The following is a 25183-nucleotide window of genomic DNA, read 5'->3' on the forward strand; positions in this document are numbered from 1 at the left end:
TATAAACTCGAGTAAAAATTGTATACCCAGTCAAAATGTTCAAGCTACACTGGGAAAAAAACACACATTGGATCTAGAGTCCAGACTCTTGAAAACCTTGACAAGAAAAAATACCCTTGATTCAATTAGATTTAAGCTACATCAAAAGGAAATCCGCTCAAATTAAGAGGCTGGGTTCTTGATTTAGATCTTTTTTTATTTTTTAAATACTTTGCTTTTTTTTCTATTAAATTGTTGATTCTTCTTTTGCCATTTCTGTCCTGCTTTTCTTCCTATATTTCCTACAACTTTGCTCTTCTTCTTTCTTCCTTTTGTCTTTTCTTTTTTTGCTTCTTCTTTTTCTTCTTCAGTAGCTGTTCCTTCTGGTTCTTCTTCTTTTTCTGCTCCTGTTTTAACTTCATATAATTTTTCCGCTTTTTCTTCTTCGTTTTTTCCATGTTCAGTCTGCTTTCTGGTTTCCGTATTTGCTGATTATTTGCTGGTATGTTATCTTTTTCTTGTTTCGTTATCTTACTATTCCACATATAAGTCAGTTGTTTATTCCCCATGTATGTTCCTAGCTTAACTTGTTTGATAAAAATGGTTTTTCCCAAGTCTTCGTGTTCAATTTCATTGGTAGCTTCGTTCCACAGGATTATGTCAATCTGGAAAATGTTAAAATATGATTTAATAATGTTTTTTTTTTTTTTTTAGAGGCTGGGTTCTTGATTTAAGCTTAAATCTGATTGTATCAAGAGTAATTTTTCTTGTCGATGTTTTTAAGAGTCTGGACTCTAGATCCAATGTGTGTTTTTTTTTTCCAGTGTAAGTTTCCCTACAATCCGGCGAGTGGTGACTTTCGCAGATCATGAAGCGTTACACGTTTTAACGAAGGACGCCACACACAGAGATCCATCTCAAGTGTGCTCTTTTCGCTCACCCTGTACATCATACGTTTTACTCACTTGCACAACAACGCCTAACGTTTTGAATCGTTCTTGAAGTTTAACTCCAAGCCACTACCATTAAACTTTCGAATTTCATTTTGAAACACCCAATTATTTGAATATGTTCGAAGGCAATATAATGTGAATACGTTCCACGGCAGGAAATCCAATGATACACGTCTTTAACTTCCGACCAAAACCGAGCCCTTTAATCAAGGATCCTCGGATTCAGCGGCATGAATTCTAAGCTTGCAAGCATATTATACGTGTAAACGTCCGATGCACCACTCAGGTCATATTTCTCGTGTTCTTTTCATACGCCGCGCCGAAGTCGCTTCGAAACTATCCGCGGAGGACGTATTTACACCGGCAAACACGGTCGAATTCCATCGGCGAGCGAGCGCAACAACGCCTCGAACAATGGCGAAACAATCGGCGGGAAAATCGGAGACAGAAACTTACCGATAGGGAAGCGGCCGGGAGTAATTACGCCCTGTAAAGAGGCGAAAGTAGTCGAAGGGATGAGAGGGTGGGGGTGGGCGAAGCGCCGAAACTTCGAAAGTCGGGCCGCCGCCGGCGCACAATGAGACCCCCATCGCGGGCCCAAAAGTGGCCGCACGGTGGGTCGAGTCGATGGGAGAGCTCGGAAATGAATATTTTCACTAAAACTGTTCATTTTAATGATATTACGTAAAATTTTAGGCGCGTTTCGTAAAGAAAATTTTATGAAAAAACACGATGGAGCCACTTTTAAAATGCCAATGTTTGGTATTATACATTGGATAACAAAAGTCTCCAGAGGAGAGTCTAGATTCAGAGTCCAGCGGGCCGATTATTGAAATTTAAACCAGCCCGATAAGACATCGAATTGCGATATATTGCACGGTTAAGATAGGTCTATGTCTTGTCGTAAGCAGCGACTTAGAGTCGATGACATTTCAATAATCGCCCCGCAGATTATTCAAAAAACCAAGGAAAAATACTCTTGGTTCAATCGGACTTTTTCTTGAATCGAGAGCCAAGCCTCTTAAATTTAAATCATCCTCTGACCACAGCAAAAATCCGATCGACACTTGTGTATTAAGCCTTGTCAATTTTTTTACGATTTTGGAATCTGAACAGAGTGACTTTTTTTTCCCGATGTAAGCTTTTAAAGTTTGTACATTTGGTTCGATTTCTCCCCGGGCTTGCTCTATTGTGCGCCGGGTCGTAAGAGTCACGAATTCCAGCCCGCGCCCGCCAGCCCCCCCCCCCCCCCTCTCAGGTTCGGTAAAAACTTGGGCTATTGTGCGTTTCCAATCCGCGGGCTAAACAGGTAGAACATGCGCGAGATTTATGATTTGACGCGGACGCCTTTAATTAAAAGGATGCTGCAATTCGCAAGCTGGTCGGCCACCGTTCGAAGAGCAAACAACCCCCCCCCCCTTCTCTCTCCCCTAATCGTGGGGGGGGGGGGGACCGCTCGAGCTTGTCGCGGTTAGCTATGGTTATCGGCGTAGAGCCTCGCATCGTCGCAATAAAATTCGTATGAGAAGAATGTCCACGCTGGAAAAAAAAAAACACATTCGATCTAGAGTCCAGATTCTTGAAAACATTGACAAGAAAAAATACTCTCGATTCAATCGGATTTTTGCTTGAATCAGAACGAAATCCGCTTTAATTAAGAGACTTGGTTCTTGATTTGAGCTAGATTCTGATTGAATCAAGACTACTTTTTCTTGTGGATGTTTTTAAGAGTCTAAACTGTAGATCCAATGTGTTTTTTTCCAGTGCACAGAACACAGGCGAAGTTTTATTAATAATTTGTTCACCCATTTTCCGTGGCTAATGATCTTCAGTTCGTTTCATTGATATGCAATAATAGTAATAATAACAACCAATTACAGAAAGCAGCTTTGCTAGGGAGCTGCAGGATTGTGATGCGAGTTCTGGGTGATGGATAGTTACCACCAACCGAAAGATAAACCTGCATTTTAAACTTCAACTTTAAATCTCTACTCCAATTTTAAACTTTTAACTCCAATTTTCAAAGTTTTAACCCCAATTTTAAGTTTTTTTTTTTTTCTTTTTTTTTCTACTCCAATGTGAAAGTTTTAGTCCCAATTTTAAATTTTGTACTCCAATTTTAAAGTTTTAATCCCAATTTTAAATTTTTACTTCAATTTTAAATTCAAGGACTCTCCTTTGCATTGAGTTGCCGGGGGAGAACTAAATATCTACCGGCCTCGAGCTGTGAATTGAGATACGAGAACATAATAATAATAATCGATGTATTGTTTTCTCTCTTCGGATCTAATGCTCATGTTAGTCTTCGAAGCATCACGTCACATAAAAGAAATAGGGAACCAACGAGGTATGGAAATAAGCAAGGCGAATGATGCGCGGTGATGACGGCGCAGAGATACAACTATTCGTACGTGATGGATGTCCGTGTTGCCGCTACAAAATTGAAGGCGCGCTGGCGCGAGGCGTGAACTCGCAACGCTCCGCTTTATGCTGCTAATGAGGTGTTGCTCATAATCGACACAAAGACGATAATAATCGGTCATGACGAGACCCGAATATACGTCTTTCCTGTATTCGACTGCGTTGACTTTCGATTTGTTTCTTCCTTTTTTTAAACAAATTTGGTGCCTGATTCTTTTTTACAGGATTCAATCGTGAACCTATATCTAAAACTCGTGTACGTACCGGCATAAAATGAGACCTAAAAACTTCGCTTTTATGTATGGCCGTGTCAAGTGTTGACACTCAATTTATTTTATTTTTTCATTTTTTTCTCTTTTTTTTTACTTAGCGTTGATGTACGATTCTTTTCTCGGGTGTATATGAGACTTAAATCTAAATATCATTAGTATCGGCACCATAACTTCCCGAGAAGAGGCATATTTTGGCCAACATGACCCGGCTGGGGATTCCTACGGTTAATTTTAAAGAAAATCTTTGACGCTCATTATCTTTTTTCTCCAATTTATTTATGATTCTTTTAAACCTTATAATCGTAGAACTTTAGACCTAAATCTAAAACTCGTTTGCGCCGGCCCCATACAACACTTGGGTCATTTTTCTTTAGCAAGTTTTGAGTCAATTTGACCCGTTGTATCGAATGGTCAGCGTTGCCGGTCGTGCAACTGTCAATGTCAATAAGCCATTTAACAAGGTTGAACTGGAAACCAATGCGGTTCGTTGTGTATTCTGCAGAATCTTATGTAGGAAACGAGTCAAAGAACGGGAAAGTGGAAAATTAACTCTATGTTAAACAAGAGAATGGGTACGCGTTATTAACTTTTAAGCGTAACGCCCCAAAACAACGCTATTAAGAGCTCGGGTTTATGAATGGTTGCTTCCTTTCCTTAATGGTGAATCTACTCTTCAATCGAAGCCGGCTTCAATTTAAACATTAGGGAGAATGTGGGGTTTAAGGCCTCTAAATAAAGAAAATTTACTTACAAGGGATGAAATCTCAGATTAGGCCATCCATGGATCAACTAAGAGACGATAACTGAAGATTTACTCGGAGGACACGAAAACCTGGACGAATATATACCCACTGCTACAGCCGTTTTTTCCGTGTTCAGCGCCTCCTCACATGGCAAGTTCTTGATCAATCATCCGGCACTTATTGTGACATTTTCTGGGCGATTCTTACTCCCAATTTACAGATTGATCCTGGTAATACGTATCATCAGAGCTGCCATGATTCATCGATATGTTAGCGGACAAACCCGATTTTAGGACAAACTAGAATTTCCTAGGACAAACTCGTTTGCCGGAAGAAATCTCGTTCGGCCTAAGCACCTAGGATAAAGTAGTTTGGCCTAGGCCGGAACTAGTTTGTCCTGAGCAATTTAGTATAAACTAGTTTGTCCTAGGCCAGAGTAGTTTGTCCTAGGTGCTTTAGGAAAAACCTCGAGTTATAATTTTATTTTTTCAATATGGTTAGACGGGGTAAAGTAAGGAAATGATAGGAAGATTATTTTAAATTCTTCAATGTAAATTTATTGCTTTAATTTTTAGTTTACCCGTATTGTTTTGTACATTTTAATGAGTTACTTGAAATATTCTTGATATTTGATTATTAAGATTGATCATCAGCAGCTAGCATCACTTGGCAACTCCGCGGACAACGGTACGTACGGCACTCATGTGATTCAGCGTCTTATCACTGCTCAGCGTGGACTGGTGTTTTGATTGAGACTCTTATCGATAGTTAATTCGATAGATAAGTACCAATTTCTGCGATAGAATCAATAGCCGAACGTTTCTTCAAAATCCTAGCCGAACTAGTTTCGCCACGTGCTGTAGGATAAAGTAGTTTGCCTAGGAAATTCTAGTAGGGCCCGCGGTAACTAGGCCAAACTAGTTCATCCTAGGAAATTCTAGTTTGTCCTGAAATCGGTTTGTCCGCTAGCAGATGCAAGAAGGAACCCTCCCTTCAATATCGTCAATGTTCAAATATGTAAAATTACAAGATAATGCTTACGCTTAATGTTAAATTTTAAGGTAAATAATATCAAATTCAATTAATATTATACTAAATAATAATCAATTTCAGAATGTTCCAGCGGTTAGGCAAACGCACTGACGGTCCTCGTGTGGATTCAGCGCATTTCAGATTTTTTTTTAAAAAATAGGAAAAATCCGGAAGATCCAAATTGAATTTTAGTAGACATCCTGCATTCACCATTTTCTGCTCCGAGTCGAAAAGCCTCATTTGCGTGGCGGGTCTCGCGCCGCCGAACCCTGGGCGAACACAGGGATGCGGTCGGCGGGACATCGGAGGCTGAGGTGGTCGTGAGGAGAGAAGAGGGGGGGGGGAGCACACATGCGCGACCTTATTCGGGAAAGTAACTATGACACTTAAAGACCCTCGGATTCAGTCGGATGTTGGCGTACACTAAAAGGGCGTTATAAATATCGATTGCGGGGCAGCGTGAGCCGCGCCCGCCGCGCAATTAGGGCGCCGCCGCGGCTCAGGCCGCCCCGAACGTCCCGAACTTTAATCGTTGCAAATCTGATTTGTGCCAAAACAAGACCGGCGGGCGTCCCTCCTCCCCGTTCCTCCGCCCGCTGCACCTCCGAGCCCCTTCCTACCGGGCTGTTAACCTCTCCGAGATCGAAAATGCTGTGCGAGAAGTGGAGTATGCAACAACCGCGCGCGACTCCAAGAGGAATCCCATTTTCATCCTCGGTTTTTTATTTTGTTTCTTTTATTTTATTTTTAACCATGCGTTAAAGGGAGCTACATAATTTGTAGGACTATGGCAAAAGTCAAACTCCCCCTCTACCCCATATACAATCAGTTACAATAGGAACAAATTTGACAATTAGTCACAAGCACAATAAGATCATAACAACGACTGTAAATTGCCAAAATGTCATTTATCTATCGCCCCTGACATCCCCTATATTCTTCCCTAGTCAAAAGTCTTCGGGTTCAATAACTTATTTCACTTAAAAAAATCTCTTTGTGCTGCAGAAATCTCATTTTAAGAATTTTCTATAATTAAACCAGTTTTGAAAAGACTATAAAATAGCGACCACTTTCCGATGACACGACGAATTTCCATCACAACCCGATATCACCTCGACAGACCTATGAAAAAAACTAAGAAACGTACATTTTGATCGATCCAACAATTTTCTCCAAATATTCTCCCTTCGGAAAACCGCAAGCTCGAACTCCAATTCCAGCCGACTCGCACAACGCACAAGGACAAGCGATGAGGACTCGAAGCGCAGACCCGCGTTTCGGGGATCTTTCGAGCATCTTTCGAGCTTTCGAAGGGATCGACCGCGGACCCTGCCTGGAGCTCTCCTCGGGAAACACAATTACGCCTTGAGCGCAACAACAACACCCAAACAAACAGCGCCGGGGCGGGGGCGGAGGGGCGATAAAACAAACTCCTTTAAAAACGAAAACAGAAACAATAAACAATTTTTAATTAAATAAATACGGAGTCGGGCATCGGGGCCAGTGCGAATCGGGTGCCGAGTGGCGAACGTCAACAACCCGACTCGGCCGAATTAATTACTCGGGTCGCGAGTCAATAACGGGCACCCAACTCGGGAACAACAAGACGCATCGCCACGGCCGGCCGCCGCCGCTGGAATCTGACCTTCGCATCCCACCGACCGTCTTCACCGACGGACGGTTTCATCCCCCTAGCCACCCTTCCCTCCCCTTCACGCCACTGCGTTCGGAAAAGCGCGCGGAAAAGCTTGAGAGACAGTTGATTTTTTGGCATCTGGAAATCTTGCGCGGTAGTCCTTCACAATTTCTAAAACCACCCTTCCCTCCCCTTGCACGCCACTGCGTTCGGAAAAGCTCGAGAGACAGTTGCTTTTTTGGCATGGAAATCTTGCGCGAAAGTCCTTCACAATTTGTAAAATGTATTGAAGTTGTTCCTCGTCCTCTGTTACAAATCCGATGTGGTCCTGGATAAGTTTCATTCACGACTTTTAATTTTGAAAGAAAGAAAAAAAAAAACAAAAAAACAACTTAATCGGCCCGAAACACTCACAAAGAAACAACTTAAAACGGGACGAAGGCCGCAAATAATAAAAAGAAACACATTAAATAAAAGGAGAAACCCGGGACGTTTCGCAGGGATCACACCGCATTTTCAACCGGAAAAGCAAGAAAATTAAAAGAAGGACACTATGAGAGCCTCACCGTTGTTATTGTGAGACTTGAGGTCAACTTCGGATTGAATATCCTGTTTATACATCGTTCTTTCTCTGAGCCCTCATTAAAATTTGCTATTTGCCACAGTCTGCCGAAAGAGAAGAAGAAAATCGGATTTGCGGAACTTCAAATTATGTACTCCTGATGGCTCCGGGTTAGCGCGCCTTCTACTCCGTGTGATACCGTACGCGTTGTCTTGGAGCTGGTTTAGTTGCGTGACCTAATCTAACCTAACTGAAGTCTAGCAGGCCACTTTAAAACCAAGTTGAGTCACTAGCCATTGCCAAGATTATCTTACAAGCGTGCCGTACTACGATCTGAGAGGAAATCTCTTCACGGGGCGCTCTTCAGCTTCCAAATAGCTGTTATTCATCGTTACACGACTTGAATTTAAACTTAACCTTTACCTATTTACACTTACAGTAACTTTCTGTCGTGCAACTAAACGAAAGAATCCGCTGGAGTAGATGTATATTCCAGCCATTTTTCCGTCTTTGAATCTGTACATGAGATTCCGATCAAGGCACATTATTCCCCTAATTTCAATTATGCACTGGAAAAAAAAAACACATTGGATCTAGAGTCCAGACTCTTGAAAACATTGACAAGAAAAAGGACTCTTGTTTCAATCAGATTTAAGTTAAATCAAAAGGAAATCTGCTCAAATTAAGAGGCTTGGTTCTTGATTTAAGCATAAATCCGATTGAATCAAGAGTATTTTTTCTTGTCGATGTTTTTAAGAGTCTGGACTCTAGATCCAATGTGTTTTTTTTCCAGTGTGGTTGACCCAAGCTTTATCGTTATGTAATTGAAATGGTCTATAAAAATATTGTGATGTCAAATGAATGAAAGCTTTAATAAGTTAATAATTCTACTTACATCACCATATTACCCAGAAAATTGTCTATTATAATAACGGAACAAATGTTAACATGTCCGGGAGGCGGTGGGGTTTCATCGGGATCCGCTGGGCTGAACCTTCGGCTCATCCAGGAGAATAGATGGTCCCTTTGCGGATATATATTTTTTTAAAAAAAATCAATGTCAAGCGTAACAGAATGCCTCAGAAAATTAAGTTTTGTGTTATTTTGGGTTATTGTTTTATGAAATCCTGTTCGTAGGTAGATCACGGGGGAAAAATAAGGGGGTTCTTGGTTGATATGGACATTTCCAATTGATTTTGGTAGTAACCCAAATGATGTGGTACTACTACAATTGGAGCGCGTTAAGCAGGAAGGAGCCAAGCCACCCAGCTATCGCCAAATTCAATCGGATAACTTAATTTTTTAGATGAAAACGAATTTGCGGACTTGAACAAATTGAATTAATGAACTGAACAGATGACAAACTTTGACAAATTTATAAAATTGTAATTTTTCTGCACAGCACGGAGCAAATTCCTTACAATTTAAAAGGAATCCGTACAAACGTTCTCTTTTAAAAAATAAAATTGCCCAGTTTAAATTTGGCTACAGCTAATGCGGTTTGGTTCCTTTCTGCTAAACTCGGTCCAATTAATCGGAAATGCCCATATTATACAACAAATTGGGATAGCACCACAATTTTACGGGATAACCCCTTACATTTTTCCCCGTGATCCGTCCCTCTTAATTACGAATTCAACTTTTCTACATTCACGAATCAGGCGATCGCGCGAGGAGAGACTCCTCGCGAAACGGCAAAGACTTCAGTCGCTCCAGTGCCGAGCGTTTAGCCATTAAACGATCGGAACTTGCTTTTATTGGTTTTCGCCTCCGGTCGTGTTTTCGTCGCGGGAACAAGCGGCCGGGGGCGGGGAGGGGGGATTTTCGGCGTTGAGTGTCCGCGAGGTGGCCCCATAAAAATGATAAATAAAAAGAGCGGTTACCGCACGTCGGGAAACTTGCCGAGTCGCTAAACAAAAATTAATAAATCGGAATGCGCACGAAATTTCGGAGATAACTCACGGGTCGGGAGACGCGGCCCGGGCGGCGGAACTACCGCCCCTCCGAGATTCTTCGCGGGAAAAGAATGTTATTTTTATTTCTTTTGACGTAAGCACAAACAACAGACTTGGGAGATGAGCTATTCCATTTGTATTGATATATTGTTCAATATGTGTTCACGACTATTTGCACTGAGCTCGCCTCCCTGCCGCCCCCCTCCCCGCGGGCGCCCTTCGCCTCGCGGCGCGGGCTCCCTGCCTTTTCCCTATCTTAATCGCTTAACCTCCGCGAGCCATCCCTCTCTCGCCGGCCCCGCCGGGAGGACAGTCATTCGAGATGACGTTGCGAACCCCGTCATGCACTTTTTCACTTATTATTCACGTTTCAGGATTTATCTATTTTCTCCCTTTCCATGTGTTTGTATTTCGGCAGCGGAAACCGCGCGTCGTCTCTCGCTTTGCCGGACTGATTTTTGTTTCCAACGGGTATGTTCCTTACCGCAGTCCGTTTCAGCCGCCCTATCCTCGTGGACCTAGGATGTCTCGGTTTTCCATTTTGTTTTTCTAATACCTGCATTTTTGTGTCCTTGTTATGCACTGGAAAAAAAAAAGAAAAAAGAAAAAAAGAAAAGAAAAAAAAAGAAAAAAAAAAAAAAAAAATATTGAATCTAGAGTCCTGACTTTAGAAAACATTGACAAGAAAAAATGTTCTTGATTCAATCGGATTTTTGCTTGAATCAAAACGAAATCCGCGTAAATTAAGAGGCTTGGTTCTTGATTTAATCTTAAATCTGATTGAATCAAGAGTATTTTTTGTTGTTGATGTTTTTAAGAGTCTGGACTCTAGATTCAATGTGTTTTTTTTTCCAGTGTGGTCAAACTCAGTATTTTTTCACCTTAGGAAGCCTCCGATCCTTATTGAGAATTTACGGGGGGAAAAAGTCTCTCGGATCCCGAGTCTTGATTCCTAAGAGACAAGAAATAATACGCTTGATTCAATCGAATTTTGGGCTGAAAGTATCTTAATTTAAGCAGATTTTATTTTAATTCAAGCGAAAATTCGATTGAATCAAGAATACCTCCCCTTGTCAATTTTGGAATAGCCTGGATTTTCGATCTAAGTGGTTTTTCCCAGTGTTTCTGTTTTAAATTATGGCGACGTTATGATCTGCGTCGGTGGACATCGTCAGGTCGTAACTGTAATACTTAACACATTTATTTAGTTGCTGCTTTCATTGTGTCCAGAATTTTACTTAAAATTAGATGCTATCAGCTGAAACCGTAACTTCCGCTCCTCCGATCGCTGAAACTTACGCACAACAAGGAGCGATGCCATACAATGATAGTAAGAAAAAGATTGGATACATTGCATTATGTAGTACAAGAATTAGACAGCTCCATTTTCTCTGAGCATCTAATTAGGAATCAGCTCAAATAATAAATCGTCTGCATAGGCTTATATTTTGAATAACTATTTAAAAATCTATTTAATCTGTTTAATTATGGACTGCTCCGCCCGCAGATATCTCCAATCACAGATCTACTCACCTACAATCAGCAGATATACAAATCCACTTACATGCGATGAACCCAATGTCGCTACCATAATTCTGAAACTCTTCGCCTCTCCTAATTTAAAAATCTAAATTTTCGTACATACACCCATTTTCAAAATTCTCTGTAAAGACGTTAATAACCTGTGACGCTGAATGTCTTAAAACATATTAACTAACTAACTATTAAATGTAAAATATAAATAAACGAAACTTTGTGTATGCTTGAAGAAGCTAGTGACCATCGTCAACCATGAAAATTGATTTCTGTTCGCTACCTTAGTGCATAATATTAGTATTTTTCTCATAAGTATATTGTATCAAGCGTTTTACAATCCATGAATGGTGGTCATAAAGTCCTCTGAAACCCACTAACGCAGACTTCAAGTTCTCGAAATACTCGAGAAGACGTAACCACCCGAAAAAGCACGCAAACCAACCAAGTTCAATGTCAATGATGCAATTTTAATGGAAGCTAAGGCTTGGAGCAAAGTATTACAGAAAACAACAGTTGAATACTTCTATGTTGCAGGATTTTTTGCCTAATTTGCTGCATAAGATAATGTTGCCGATGAAATCTTTGTATGTTTTCCCAATGCAAACCCCAGAACATGATAAATACCGCAGGTCACTCTGGGTCGCAGACAGAAAATTAATGCAACCAGAAAACTGTATTACATGCATCTAAGACAACATCCTCCGTACACAGCTGCTGAAACCTCAATTTTTATTTATTTACAATTCTTCTACAAATTCTAAGAAAGTACTTGAAATTTCCAAGTTACCTACACTGGAAAAGAAACACATTGGATCTAGAGTCCAGACTCTTGAAAACATTGACAGAAAAAGGACTCTTGATTCAAGCAGATTTACGCTTAAATCAAAAGGAAATCCGCTCAAATTAAGAGGCTTGGTTCTTGATTTAAGCTTAAATCTGCTTGAACCAAGAGTCCTTCTTCTTGACAATGTTTTCAAGAGTCTGGACTCTAGATCCAATGTGTTTTTTTTTTCAGTGTACGTCCCATGAAATGGAGATTCGTTTTGGCGTAACTTCCACCGGGAGGTACCGGTAACAGGAGATCTCATGAATCCGCGAGAAACAATCGTGGAGCCTGAACAGCAAACAAAAAATAAACAGACAAACAAAAACATCTCCAAGACGAAACGGGGATAAACAGAGCGCGGTCTGAAGGAGGGACGGCGCGTAATTATGTTAGATGCAAATTATCGAACGTATCACGATTCCAGCCCGAGTTCCGCCGGCATGGCGCGGCGCTCGTTCGTAATCAAGTTAAACAACAACTTTTGCTCCAAACATGGAATATTAATGTTAATGATATTGATGTAATTATTTTAAAAACGATCTTAAGTCTCCGGGAAACGCGCGCTCGCATCGACTCATCGAATCTCGATACGTTCGTTTACCCGCGGCCGGTCGAGAAACGACCTATCGAATCGCTGGCGGTTCGAGCGTTGTTTCGTGTTGTGAACGACGCGAGGGCTCGGCTCAACCCTTTCGCTCTCTCGAGCTCGGATTACTGTTCGTCTCATTTGCGGAAACAAAAGTTTGATGCTTTATCTTTCAATCTATTTATGAAGTTCAAGCAGCGCCGTACGCGCCGACTTGGCGGGAACGGTGTTGTGATGAGATCTGCGCATTGATCCCGGCTGGTATGCCGTGGGAATATCACACTCGAAATCATATGTCAAGGCGTTGAAAATCTCGGAGATGCGATTTGTCGTCGATTTGATTGGTTTGAGCCAAGAAGGCTTGACCTTTGTGGATTACCAATTATCATTTTTTCAGCCAATTGACCTCTAGACAAGTTACAAATTTAAGCATTCTGACATGTATCTTAACCAGAATTTCACGTTGAACACGATTCGCGCAACGAAAATTACTGAAACCAACTCTTAACGAAGCTACAACCATTTTTATTTCACATTGGTTACGAGGAATTTGAACTGCCCGCTCACAAGAAACTCAAAGCTCTACGTGAGTCGAATCGCGCACTACATCAGTTTCAGCAAGCCTCTCAGCATTGTTCATTTCCCACCATGTGTTTTTCGAATTATAAGTAATTTGCTATAGCAAAGTCGAAGCGTCAAGATTGAGGTTGCCTGATTTTTATATCGCAAGAGACTTTCATGATAACGTTTAGTGCTCGATGTGAATCACGTAGAGCATTTAGTTTTCATGAGCGGGTGGTTCCAATTCACGCATCAAGACTCATTAAATAGCTTCGTAAGTCGTTGATTTTTGTAATTTTCGTTGTGCGTATCGTGTTCTACGTGAAATTTCAGTTACGAAAAATGTATCAGAATGCTGAAATTCGTACATTGTCTAGTGGTCCATTATCATTTTTTCAGCCAATTGAGGATGTGCACGCAAATTTGTTATTGCTTCATTTAAGTTGAAAATCTGATTGCGGAGTATTTTTATTTATTATTTTTTTCTTGTTCGGAAAAGAGTGTGAAAATAGGGTTTCAGGATATTTCGTCAACGATTTTTTGTCTGCGCGCCTGTTTTGTTCAGGAGTTTACGTCTCCGCGTGAAATAAGCAAAGGTGACTTGGTCCAAGCGGAAAATTTTAGCCCGTACCTATGTAAAATTATATTGAAATGAGGAAATTGAGAGAGAGGCAGATGTTGTTATGGAAAGTCATTTTTTAAGTGAAATGTTACTTTCTTCTTTTGATTCATCTTTTCAAATTGTCATCGGTGAATACTGAACATTTGGTTTTATTTCTATCCTCAAAATTTTCGTTAAAAATATCGTTTATTTCACCTTTTTTTTAAATGGAAAGATTACTTCATTTTAAAATCATTTGCATTTTTAAAACGTGGCAAATATATGTAAAACCTTTTCCAAGAGATGACATCGATATTAATCTCAATGAGCCGTAGCTGCGTTGAAAGAAACCACACAAAAATGAAGAAAAGAGGGAAAAAACCAAGAATCACGCGCAATCTTCAGTTTTAACCCATTTGAACATCGATCTTTTAGAGTCATATACGTCTTATTTTGAGCGTTTGGTTGCACGCACACCTCGCTGCAGCACAGTAAAAGCAAAAAGTTTAAAAGAAAAAATTAAATTGCTTTGGACTTTATTAAACTAGACACAGGACCATCTTAATATTTGCAAAACACACATTATATTTTCTTCCAATATATATATATTTTTTTCATCATTTTAAATGACAAGAATTCTTGTAAAGTGTGCACAAATTTCAAAATCAGGAGTTGAAAAACGCTAACTCCACCAGTTTAAAATAGTCTAACAAAGAGCGGCGTGGCCTGCTGCCGCGCCGGCGCACACTGTGGTATTGGACCTGAAAAGCTGGCCAAAACTATTTATCACCAGATATCGCCGAGTTTTTAAAATATTTTATAATCAGTACTTCTTCTTAAGTGATAATATGCACAAATTAACCACCTAACACATCATAAGACAATTTGCGGAGAGTTTAAAGAGGGTGCAAGAAGCCCTCCAAAAAGCCTTTAAAAGGACGCAAAGTATCTGACTAAAGGGGTGCATTTAGACGAGTTTCTCCTTCACCTATGGTCTACTTTTCGAAATAAGGACTTTCTATTACCTCAGTTATGGTTTTTTTTTTTTAAAAAAAAAACAGCGTATGTCACTTCAACATTTTTGACGAAACAGCCGATCTCTCACATTTAGGAGTAATTATACATTTCTCAAAAAAATTAATATGAATCATTCTAGATTTTAGATTTTTGACAGTTTTGAATCAAAATTAGTGCTAGTATGAAAGTGCCGGGACCTTCTTATGATGATTTGAGGTTAAATTATAAGATGAAAATGAGTTTTATCATAATAAAAACCATTGTAAGGGCAGAATGCACCTGTGAAAATGATTCATTTTGATGGGTTCCTTCCTAACCCATGGTCCACATCTCAAAGTGAGGGCACATCACTGCAAAATTCGTAACAAAACCACATATCTCACTTTTACGAGGCTTCAAATGTGCCTCTCAGCGTAATTTCATGGTGCTAGAGGGCCACTTTTAAAGCCCCACCCCGCGGCCGCATGGACTCAAATTTGTCTGTCAAAGTAAAACATGGCATAAATATGTCTATACTCAAGGATAATGCACGAAGAGATTGTTAGATAACGGATTAAACACTTTTGAAAGACTTTAAAGTGACCCTCCCATCCGCTTTCAAATTATTTTTTTCATCCCTCTTTCTAGGGTGCAGGGGCCAGAGAAACAGGTTGCGTGACCAAATGTCACCCAATTTGGTACTAAATGGGTCAGAGTTGTTGGAAAAATACAGTTTCAGTCGTTAGTATTGACATAATTTTTCCCATTCATGTTTGTGAAAATCGCTCAAAAGTCCATCTTTAAGGTCAAAAATTTCCATTTCCTCAGTTTTCCTCAGTCTGTCACCCCTGAATCCTGAAAATACCCACTTTGGACTATAACATTCCGCCTTAAACTGCTTGAGCGCAGTTGAGCGCAAAAAGAAATCGAACCTTGAATTTCGGAAAAAACGTTTACTTTTACGTCACTTTTCAACCTCCTGTGAAAATCACTAAAAAAGGAAATTTCGAAAATACTATGGTTAGTTGTGCAGAATATACCCCTAAGAATGTGTTGCATATCGCCGAAGTTCCGTTTTATGGCCGCACAGTTGAAGTAAACTGATCGACGAGTAGCGCGCCAAAACATATCAAAATAATCGCTGAGAATTAGGTAACTTCGTGGTCTCTTCGCGGGAAATTGAGCCACTCGAAAAATGGTATATACATGGCTACCAGGGTAAAAAACAGTGTAGATTTCGAATATCATATTGGTTTTCCGATAAAAAAAATTTAAAATTGAGGTTTCGGCCAGGTTTTTCGGTCAAATACCACAGTGTGCGGCGCAAACCGCGCGCTGGCGCCTAGAAACCTAACAGGAATACTTTCCGCATTGCGCAATGCGTGAAGTATCCCTGTTAGGTTTGTAGGCGCCAATGCGCGTTACGCGCTGGCCAGCCGCTCACGGCGTCGCAGCGTGTCATGTCGCTTCAAGCAACTACTTCACAACAGAGGTATTGCACAGCATCATACGAAATTAAAGGCGCTCGAACATATTAAGAATGACAGGCATCCTTTAGGAGTAAGGTGGAGCGTTCCTCGCAAAATAAATCAAGATACTACCGAACAAAATTAGAGCGGTAGTCCAAAAACTCTATAGGTCCTAGCATCTGCATTTAATAAAGTTTAGCATAATTTTTGAATTTCATCAAAGAAAAGAGTGACTCGATTTAGGCAGAGACATTCTTGAGTATGCCGTCAAGAAAATTTTATTTTGAATCAAGAATAAAAAAGCTGAATGAAAGCGGGTTTCTGCTTGATGTGACTTTTCTTTTCATATAAGCCTATTTTCTTCTTTGAAAGAAAACAAATTTCTTTTTTTTTTGCATTCATAGGAAATCTTCTCTTAGGCGATTATATTTGAGCCATTTTCTGCTTGGATCAAGTCATTTTTTCTCTCTATAATGAATGTGCAAAATGTCATGCCTAAACGTTATTGAATACAGACCCTAGGACCTAGTAAGTTTTTCGACTTCCGCTCTCTTTTTGTCGTAACACTCAAGTTTACTTGTGAGTGAACTTTTTACTTTTGAAAGATACCATCAATCATGATACGTTGGGGTGCCTTCCATCTTGTATGATACTATGCAACACCTCCGTGGCCAAATAGTTGGAAGCGCCGCGGTACGCCGGCGCCTTCGCGAAGTTATCGTAAACAAGAAAAATCTACGAGCCTTTTGCTGAAGCCAATCAAAAGGTTTACCTGTTCAGATATAACAAGATGGGATTTTCTTGAAAGATAAGTAAATCCTGTTGTACTAAAGTGGTGTGGAGAGTTTTAGTGAATATTTCCTCATGGAATTGACGCTTTTCCATTTTTACCAACTATCTCAATTATTTATTTTCTCTGTTGGACCAATCGAAGAAACAAAAAACACAAAAAAAAAAAAAAAAAAAAAAACAAGGAGCCCTCATTGTTCCAAAATATTTTACAGTTTCATCCAATAGTACAGTTTCATCTATTCGTTAGCAATTGTCGTTTGTATTTACACGTGGACCAAGTAAATTTTGGTCTCAATTTGTAGAGGACCAAAACTCCCCTGCCGAAAAAACGCGATGACGTAAACTACTAGAAAAAATAAAAGCGCGGACAAAAAATCGTTGACAAAACATCCTATAACCAGAACATGAATTAATAATGAGAAAGTGCACCGGCTAATGACGTCATCTGATGACATATCTCATCGAAACACGTGTATTTCAGCCAATGAGATCACTCCGTTGTATTTCCTCCAACAATTGATCAATTTACGAACTGAGGGTATCATAGTGTTCAGTTCACTTAGTAGTTTCCACTTACACACGAAATGCATCAAATTTCAGACACCTGCAAATTCCCCATTTCTTCCTCATAATTCCCGATGTAGTATAAATGCGACTTACGTAACACAATATTTCTAAATCATTTGACTATTTCAACGTTGGGAATGCCATCATCAAGTTTATGTGACTAAGTTGATAACGGAAAAAAATTGACGACTAAAAATCGCGTCACGGTGTCAGAAGAAAATTGCTTGCCAATAAGAAATGGTAACTTAACATTTTTTTCCTCGTGCTTATGAAGGATGTTTTTTGATAGCATGCTTCTTTGTAAACTTCTGCATAAATTCAACTAAGCAATTAACAGAAGTATCTATACTATAAGCTCCAAGACCTCCTAATTTTGCGAAACTGGTGACGCTTAGTTCCAGCGTTCTACCGGGCCGATTTTCATGATTTTTGCGGCTATTGACGGGCAATTGTCTCTAGATAAGCCAACTCTTTTCAGATTTTGAAAATATGGCCCAGGTTTTTTTATATTACGTGGTAAAGTTGCGAATTCTCCCATATAAACAATGTAAATTTATGTGTTTTGTCATAGTTCGTTTGAGCATTCTACTGGGCCGATTTCCATGATTTTTGCGTAAATCGACAGGTAATAGGCTCTAGATGAGCCCGCTCTAATCAGATTTTGGAAAAAGGACCCAGGTTTTTTTAAAATCACGTTATTAAAGTGAGTGAATTTACAGAGTGCTCCGGGACTGCTACCGCTATGCGCGGGAGGATGCGCAGTGGTCGAGGAGGTTGCGCAGTAGGTGTGTAGCCTGCGCATCAGCTCTACACTTATCTACACAAGATTTCCGCCGATTACCTCAAGACGAGCGGTGGCCGAGTCGTCTACGACGTCGGAAGTGTCCACATTGATCAAGGTGTGGGTTCGATCCCCGCCTCCAGAGATACTTAATAATTATCCGATTTAAACAGATCGTTGTTTTACTGTAATATTTCATCAAGCAGTCATTCCAAAACGCGTCCTTTTGACTTCAAAAATTTTTTTTTTCTTTATTCATCAAAACCAAAAATTATTTCATTCTATTAAGTATACCTCATATCGAATTTTTTTAGGGGAAAAATAAAACTAATACTAATAGGAGGGTAAAAATAGGGCCGCGAAGCGGCCCATTGATGGCGCGGAGCGCCTTCGGGGGGTTGGGCCGCGTAGCGGCCAGGGGGCGTAGCCCCCTAGTAAATTAATACTGCACTAAACTTGTCGTAGGCAATTACCGAGTTACTGTTTTCTTTCAATGTTTTCTGATTCAAACTCTAGCGTTTATCGAACGGGTTGTTATTTTTGCACCTTGGAGATTAAATTTTGAGCCGCATCCGGACCTGCAATTTCAAGAAACCGTATTTTCATGACATCATTAGAGGCAGACTGTAACGTGAAATGAATGGACAACAGAAATTTGTTTTCGTCGATGTACTGTGTCAATATTCTGCAACGAGCCTTTTTTCTCTATTTTGCGAATTTAAGAGGAACTTAATCCGTGGTTTTATACGTTGCTTGCACACCGGGCATCTGTTGTAGCGGTTGCTCTTTTCTCTTTCTAATTATTCCTGACCGCTTGCGGATGAATGCACAGGATACCCGTCATAAATAAGAAATATTTTGCTTACTACTTACGATCAGAGAGCAGGTAACTGTTAATATCTCGCAGGTTAGCCCGTTTTGATGACTTTTCATAATGTAAAAAGGGAACTACCTCCAGTACTATGCCGAAATTTCTCGATATATTATTTACTCCCAATCATATCCGAGATATGAATTCCGAAATGATTCGCATTGCGAATTTTAACTTTTTCTTATGATTTTACTCTTTTTAAACATTCAAGTCAGAAAGGGGTCCAATTTATAATTAAAATACGCTCGGTTTTGTCTAAGCGGAAGGCTTTAAAATTATTTATCACAGTGATTTTACCTCCACAAAATTGTTACCCATTCTTTCTCTCCTCACATCCAACTCAGTCATCTGAGAATCACTGCAATTTAAGAATGTGTTCGCTAGGAATAAGCCCCGTAGCAATACCTGCAAGATCATCTCATCTTTGCTTGAATGGTGAGTGAAGTTCAGACACAAAATTAAGCATATCAATTTAGTCGCGTCCCCCCCCACCCTTCCGGCTCAGAATGTAATATGCTGCTCATTTGAAGCAAATTGAAAAGTTAGGAACCATCGGATTTATCATGTTCTTCTAAAAATCTGTAACGGTGTTTTTCTCAAGTCTCACCGGTGAAATTTTGAAGAAAGAAATTCGAAATGAGAACTTTTTCGTTTCGTGCCCCATTTTATTTTAAGCATGTGAGTATGCATTGCTGATTTTGGCCTGTGGCCCGTCAGTGGTACTTATGCCGGAAGTGATCGCTCTTCTGGGCTGAAAAAAATGAACTAGTTTGAAATAGGTATAGGTAACAGTTTAAAGTGCACCGGCGCTATTTCGTTAAGACGCGTTTCTTTTTTAGAAGTGGTATTAGTAATTTACATGAAATTTCTTAAAAACCTTTTTTCCCCCTTGTATGACTTTAAAAAATAGCGGCGATCTCCAACGCTACGAGCTCATCTTCTGGAGCCGAATCCTCTCTCATTAGCCAATAAACTAGAGTCTTATCAGAGATGAGATATGATAGACGTTCCTGGTCTTATTGGAGGTCACTGAACCACTCTCTTTCGAGAGCAGAAGTCGAAGAAGCAAAGGAAAGTCAGCGTGAAATGAAGCATCCTCTTCAGACTATGAGCATGGTGGCAATAAATACTCGATCTCGAACCTTGCATGATATTCCGTGGTAAAGCAGCAGATTACGCTCGGCTTTAACGCGTGATAATTATTTTTATTTATAATAGACGTTATATGTTCCCGCCGAAATTGATTTGAGCGGCTCACCCGGGAATCGCGAGTATAATGACGACGGCAGTTTTTACGAGTGGGATATTCGTTTAATACTCCCGAGCCGTCCGATCCGTAATCGCGATTCTCCGGAAGATAAACAAATCGTAAATTTTCGGGTAAATACATCAAAATCAAGACGCCCTCATTTCGCGCTCAGCCAAATAATCGTAACTGCCGAACGGTTGAAATCCTAGATAACGATGAAAGGACATTCGGGTCTTGCGCTTTAAAATTATGGCTACTATTATTTTTCAATTTTTACGAGTCTGAATTTCGGGAATGTTATGTTGCTCGTAAAGTTACTCAGACTTTAAAAGAAAATCCTCCTTGATACGTGTAAAACAAAGAAGAGAGAGGGACCCAAAAAATGAATTTAAAATTTTTCACGGCCCTCACGGTGGCACCAGCGCGTGTTTGAGATGAAACAACTCTCTGTAGATCCGTTCCGAGAATCCAAGGGTTTTCTAACCTTTGATGTAACCGCAAAATAGATAGCGTGGCAGATTTTGATTTTGAATCGACCCCCAAGATCAAAGATATCAATTGTTTTCTCGGTAACACAATTCCAAATACAACTTTACGAGGGCTGTCTCTCCTGATTAAAAATTTCGATTTGGAATGGAAAAGATTGAGCACCATTGATGGAGACGCGTTTATTGATTTAATGTATTTCAGCTATCCAACAATGACCCATGTTTTATGGATATAATTTACGAAATTTTTGGTCCGATTTCTTCTCCATTACTATACTGCACAGAACTTAAAATCTCTCTCTCTCCGGTAAAAATCTTCACGGAGACCATTTTCTAAAATTGGTTGCTCCTAAAATCCTCGCGCATTCTTGACCTCAGTCGGAACGAACATGAGTAAGGAAGATTTTTATTTGTGTCAAACGATGTGACGGTGAATTTGAATGATAAAGAAATGGCAATGGCCAATTTCCTGTGTATCGAATAGTTCGCTTTCCTCAAAATGAATTGTAGAAGTTAGAACTGGAGTAAACTACGAAAAAGAGAGAGAAGGAATCAATTTCAGTTCTCGTGCACTTAAAGTTCATGCCAATGCAATGCTTATGGACTACTCAAACACATATTTATTGGATCAGTTTCCCGACAGTATATCCTGTGTCAGTGATTAATGAAAACAATTGAAATTGATAAACTCAGTATTAATTCCTATGACCAAAATTATTGCCATTGTATCGAAGTCTTGTGTATGCTGTATATTCACTAATAGTGAAGGTTTCCTTTTTTGAAAAATAATTTTTCAATTTTTAGGTTTTTGCCCCGTCGGGAATATGTTATCCTGTAAGTAAAATTTTTTATTGGAAAGTCTACCTACCGATTGAATCGTCGAGTTTTCATGTAATTTGTTCCGTTATTTAATGCAATTAAGTTCAATTGACTCTACACACTGTTGACACTCATTCTCATTATCACCTTCCTACAATTTAACAAGTGATAATTTCCAGAGTTTTTGTTGAAAATTCTGTAATTTATTCAGAATGTGCAGTTCGTACGCGTTTCAAAAACCGCTTGTCTCCTCGTTGGTTTGAACCTCAACCAACTGATTTTCCTAAAGTAGGATCCGATAGTCAGTCAACTTCCAAATGATAAAAAAAAAAAAATTTACCGACACAATTATTGTATCTTATGTATTTACATTCTCTGCGGACGGCTAATTTTTGTTTTTAGTCGGTATCATGACGAAACTAGATCTCAATAAAAGTTTCATTTGGTCAACTTGATATATTTTGGTTTTCACGAGCCATCTTCGAAAGTAGTATAACTTTCACGCGCCATTTCTGTACTAACAGTTATTTTCTATTTTATTTGAATCATTGTTTTTATACCCGAGCTTTACTGTTTAGATACCGGGATTTTCAATTTTTTTCTTGTATTTTTTGTTCTTGTATGTTTTGTTCTTGTCTTCTATGATTTCCATTTAGAGCAGGAAAATCTTTAGGGTCCAGGAAATTCTTTTTGCCGTCTAGCTCCAAGTTTTCGTGGAATCCTTCATCTCCGAAGAGGTTTTCGAGGGTTTCATTCTGTAACACTACAGGCATCTCAATTTTCCGAGCTGTAACTCCGTTAGTTACAGTTTCAAACTGTACTCTACTTCAAAAAATCAACCTCGTCTTGATGACAAAAACGAGAAGAAAAGAAGAAGAATAAGAAGGAAACAAAGCAATACTAACAGTTTCAAAATATTTGAAACAGCAACGCAGTGTATCGAGAAAATTACTTTTTAGGTAATATAAACGTTAATCCCCTCTTTCATAATGGGTAGATCCAGGCAGAGAAAACCGTAGAAAATCAAGTAAAAACACAACGCAATAACCGAACAAACAGGAAGTAATCGCGTGTACAGTAATAGCAATTTTTTCAGGTGTCGCAGCTTAACGCTCACTCTTGTCCTCTCGTTTAAGCGACAAAGTTGTGAATCATCACTTAGTATTCCTTTTTCTCTTGAATCGCAGAGCTTTTTCCCGAAACAATCCGAGGAAATCTGCAGAAGTCAGTGAGTTGCAATCCCAATTTCTCGTGACAACCATGTTAAAAATCTACGTGTCGTAATCTAACTTCTAAACGAATTTTCCAGAACCTGGTTACACCTCAAAACTCGGCATTACTTTCTGTTTATTCGAGCATGGAACCCCACAAGAGCGGCAGCGGTGAAAGCTCAAGATAACAGGAAAGCTGTGTTATTGTTTCGGATTGAGCTAAACCTGCGGTCGGCGGCACGACAGGACGCAGCGATAGCAAAAGGACATAAAACAGGAGAGCAGTTAAGAGTTTGTTTACACGTGAGATGGACTAACCTGGTCGTGGGAACGTGCGGGCGGTCTCGTGGTGCTCGCGGGCGCGGTGCGGGTTGCGTTATGCGTCTCTCGAAGGCGTCGAAGACAGAACTAACCTCACCTGCGAGGAGCGCGGAGCCGGAGCGGCCACGTGAAGGAGCCCGAGCGGCGCCGAGGAAGCCCGAAGACGCCCGAGTCGAAGTGTTTACCAACACACCTTCCGCACGCGGGCCCAGATGCCCATTGATCATCCCCCCGCGCGGAGGGCGCCGCCAATCACGAGACGCCCTTTTGGCGGGAAATTCGAGCGGGAGGCGGGCGACCGGCCACCTGCTCCGCGCCGGCCTCTTCCGCCCCCGCGTGAATGAAATATAGCTTCTTTGTCGCCGGTGACGCGCCCCTCGTCCACGTTTCCCGCCCCCTTTTTTTTCATCCCCGCTACGCTTCCGCGTTTGTGTTCGCTCTAATCTTCTCGGGTTCGCGGATTCGATTCCCCGTTTCTCTCATGGAAGAACGTATCTACATTTCAATGTTGCCAGATTTTTCAGCGAGAATTGCAGTATTATCAGGAAAGTTTTGAGGATCTCTGACTGAAAATTTTATCAATTTTCCCTCTGATCCAATTCAAAAATCAGACACGTTTTCGTCGAAAATGATGCAAATTTGCTCTCGTTGGAAATTGGATTGTTTGAACTAGATTTGCTAGCCGTCTATGCAGCCCTTAGAATATGCAATAGCACGTAACCGCACAACTTCCGCGCTTTGTGAGTTTTAAACTCACAAGTGAAAAATCTCGTCTCGTATCGTGTGTTTCACCGAATAGCCGTGTACACAGCCATTAGATTCCCTAAATACACGTAATCGCACATCTTCCGCGCTTTGTGAGTTTTAAACTCACAAGTAAAAAATCTCGTCTCACGTGATGCACTCGACCAATTAGCCGTTTATGCAGCCCTATGAATCTCCAAAGCACGTAACCACACACTTCGCGTTCTTGATTTGCGTTGATCGAACAGCCGTGTATGCAGCCTTAAGAATCTCCAAAAGCACGTAACCGCACAACTGCCGCGCTTTGTGAGCTTTAAACTCACAAGTGCAGGATCTCGTCCCACAAGATTCGCTCGACCAATTTGCCGTGTATGCAGGCATTAGAATCTCCAAAAGCACGTAACAACACAACTGTCGCGCTTTGTGAGGTTTAAATTAAGAAATGAAAGATCTCGATTCGCATGATGCGTTCGACAGATTAACCGCGTATGCAGCCGTGGGTCTCTCCAGAAGCACGTTACAACATAACATCTGTGCTTTGTGATCTTAAACTTAGTAATGAAGGATCTCCTCTCCCATGATAAATTCGACGGATTAGCCTTGTATGTATCTTTTAGTATCTCCAACAGCAGGTAACCGCACAACTTCTGCACTTTGTGAGTTTAAACTCACAAGTGAAAATCTCGTCTCGAATGATGCATTCGACCGAACAGCTGTGTACACAGCCCTTAGATTTTCTAAATGCACGTAATCGCACATCTTCCGCGCGTTGTGAGTTTTAACTCACACTTGAAGGATTTCGTCTCCCATGATAAATTCGACGGATTCGCCTTGTACGCAGCCCTTAGAAGCTCCAAAAGCAGGTAACCGCACAACTTCAGTGGTTTGTGAGTTTTAAACTCACAAGTGAAAAGTCCCGTCTCGTATAATGTGTTCGACCGAATAGCCATGTATGCAGCTATTAGATTCTCCAAATGCAAGCAAGTGCACATCTTCCGCTCTTCGTGAGTTTTAAAGTCACAAGTGAAAGATCTCGTCTCGTATGATGCGTTTGACCGATTAGCCGTCTATGCAGCCCTTAGAATCTACAGGGTGTTCGAAAAGTCCCCTCCCCCCCTCTAACTTTTGACCTAATTGAGGTAGAGATTTGAAACTTGGAGGGTGTTCCTAGATCAAAGGGAGCTACTTTTTGACCCCCCCAAAATTTTGGGG

The 25183-nt window shown here is 40.4% G+C and overlaps 1 protein-coding gene across 3 annotated transcripts in view; it reads right to left on the reverse strand.

The window, feature by feature from the left end:
- FoxP (forkhead box transcription factor P) overlaps positions 1-24164 on the reverse strand; it is a 116863-nt gene extending 92699 nt beyond the window's left edge. For all 3 annotated transcript variants that reach the window (XM_072301272.1, XM_019060004.2, XM_019060005.2), the window contains exon 1: positions 23225-24164. The gene's annotated coding sequence lies outside the window, so the exon portion shown is untranslated. The remainder of the gene's footprint in view (positions 1-23224) is intronic.
- Between the last annotated feature and the right edge of the window lie 1019 nt (positions 24165-25183).

Source organism: Bemisia tabaci, chromosome 6, assembly GCF_918797505.1.
Source record: "Bemisia tabaci chromosome 6, PGI_BMITA_v3".
NCBI classification, from domain to species: domain Eukaryota; kingdom Metazoa; phylum Arthropoda; class Insecta; order Hemiptera; family Aleyrodidae; genus Bemisia; species Bemisia tabaci.